Genomic DNA, 2767 nt, shown 5'->3' with positions numbered 1-2767 from the left:
TTTGAGTTGTGGTGTTGGAGGAGAATACTGAAAGTGCCATGGACTGCCAAAAGAACCAATAGATCTGTTTTGGAAGAAGTGCAACCAGAGTGCTCTTTGGAGGCCAAGATGGCAAGGCTTTGTCTCTCATACTTTGGAAACATTGTCCGGAGAGAACAGCCGCTGGAGAAGGACATCATGCTGGGTAAGGTGGAGGGTCAGAGAAAAAGAGGAAGACCCCCAACGAGATGGATCAGCCAGGTGGCTTCATTGATGGACTCAAGTGTGGCGGCGGTAGTGAGGTTGGCCCAGAATCAGACATTGTTTTGTTCTGCTGTGCATGGGGTCGCTATGAGTCGGTTCTGACTAGATGGCACCTGACAACAACAACAACAACAATTATCCTGTCTTTAGAACATTAAAACAGTAATTTTGAGAAGTTGTGGTTGAGTAGTTTGGCTTGTCCTTATTTGTGAGTGGTACTCATATTTATACTATTCAAGTTCAGAAATGAAAAAGATTTTGTGCTTCTAATGATTTTATTTTCTAAGAGTGATGAAATTCTCATTCTGGTAAATGATCAACACTTGATTCAAAGAATCAGAGGAAATGCTACATTTGCTTTTCAGTTTCATACTCCTATGACAATCAATTTCAAGTTACCTACACTGGATTGCAAGGTCAGGGATTCAAACCTACGAGCTGCTCCTCTGAAACCCTATAAGGGGTCTCTATTGCATCAAAACCAACTCAATGGCACTTAACAACAGCCACAATATAGGAAGTCCTGTGCGTGGAGTTTGAAAGGCATGCCCACAATTTACAATTGTAAAGCAGAGTGACCTGGCTCTAGCACACCCATACATCTACTGCATGGATGAGAATTTATGGCAGTGAATGTGCAAAATGGCAATCGGGATCTCTAAATGTGGCTTCAAGCCTGGCTCTGCTGCTAACCAACGGTGTCAGTCACTGTTGTCACCTTTAAACATTCTGAATCTCTCCTCTTTACTGAGGACAATAACACCTTTTTTGTTGGGTTCTCAGAAGTATTTAGAGTGATGCTTCCATGATGGCACAGGAAACAAATTATTCTAAAAAAGATAATTTGTGAGTGTTTTCTTAGGTGGGGGACAGAGGTAAAAAAGTATATGTGGACAGAATTTAAATATGACCATGGCACAGGAAGGGCTGGCCAAAGTACATCTAAAAACAGTAGAAAAAGTTATTAATAAATGGAATAAGCTCTGAAACCCTAGACCTTCCAGGGTGATCAGTGTATCACAAAAAATTTTCCTGGTCAGTTCAGATTTACCGTTGAAGTGAGAGTCTACAGACTAAGAAAAAAAAGGAGGAGTTCAGAGCAAGCCTGCCATGAAATCCCTCAGATCTTTTTTTATGGATGGGAGTTGTGAAATGCTCTTTGCATCTATAATTAGGGAATGAAGTGGAGCAGATGGCTACAGAGCAGTTATAATTAAAGTATAATACACAGTAAAATCACCTTGTGCAGCCAGTGATGCATCCGCACCAGAAATATTCTCTTTGACTGCACTTTTAAGCCTCTTCTCTGGGATGCAGAGAGTGGCTGTTGTTACATCATGACACTGATTTCACACACTCTCTTTTTGTACCAGAAATTCCGTTCACAAAATCTGGATTGCCCTGTGTTAAATTATATAGCTCGTGGAGTCTGCTATTTTAATAAGGAACGCTCTATTGTTAAAATACAGGCACATGCTTCACTTTAATAGCACAGAATTAGTGTACTGCAATAGATACCCTCTTGGGTTAGGAATTCATTTATAAGCTTTTCAGCTACATGAGTAAATAAGCTGTGAAGGAGAAACAGCTGAGGCCTCTTTTACCCAAGGCCTCAGTTGCTAGGATGATAAGAAGATTGAACACCAATTTTATGGTAGAATAGGAAACAGGCACACATGCTGATTCCCACAATGTTAGATGTATAGTTCTCTTCCCTTATTCACAAGCAACAGCGTGGTATTGTGCAATGGAACCAGCACTGAACTCAAAGCAAATGACTGTTCTTCTAGTCCCAACTTGGCCTATAGTTCTTTGGGCCGGTCACTGCTCCTTTTTGAGTCTCTCTTCTCTTACCTGCAGGGTGAAGACGTTTAACTATATAATCAATGTAGGTCATTCAGGTCCTGTTTGTTTGTTTTTTTCCAACTCCCTTGAGTTTACTGTATGACCTATTTCTTCTGTAATAAATCTATTACTAATTCTTGAGAATTAAGTCCTAGTGGTACAATAGTTAAACTCTCAGCTCCTCCACCTAGCCAGGAGACAACCTGGCAGTCTGTTCCCAGAAGGATTGTTGTTGTTGTAAAGTGCCATTGAGTTGATTCCAACTCATAGTGACCCTTTATAGGGTTTCCTAAGAGCAGCTGGTGACCTTGAACTGCCAACCTTGTGCTTCAAACTGACCTTGCAGTCCAGTGCATTAAACCACAGGGCCACACCAAAACTCCCCCAAAAGGATGACAGCCTAGAAAAACCTGTGGGTAAGCTCTACTCTGTCTCATTTAGTTGTTCTGAATCTAAATCAATTCAATGGTGCCTAACAACAGCAACAGACTCCTGGTATGGTGCTGTAGGATCAACACTGGACTGCAAACCACAAGGCTGGCAGTTCAAGCTCAACAGCTGCTCCTTGAAAACCTATATAGGGATGTTATGAGTTGAAACCAACTCAACAGCACTTAACAACAGGAGCAACAACAACTGTCGAGAGGATCCTGAGAAAGCAGAGATGTTTGCTTTCTAT

General features: G+C 41.4%; 1 pseudogene; it reads right to left on the bottom strand.

The window, feature by feature from the left end:
* LOC102833955 overlaps positions 1 to 2140 on the bottom strand; it is a 6120-nt pseudogene extending 3980 nt beyond the window's left edge.
* Between the last annotated feature and the right edge of the window lie 627 nt (positions 2141 to 2767).

Source organism: Chrysochloris asiatica, unplaced genomic scaffold, assembly GCF_000296735.1.
Source record: "Chrysochloris asiatica unplaced genomic scaffold, ChrAsi1.0 scaffold00177, whole genome shotgun sequence".
Classification (NCBI taxonomy): Eukaryota; Metazoa; Chordata; class Mammalia; order Afrosoricida; family Chrysochloridae; genus Chrysochloris; species Chrysochloris asiatica.
Note: the sequence above shows the minus strand (reverse complement) of the source record. Positions and strands in the feature narration are given on the sequence as shown.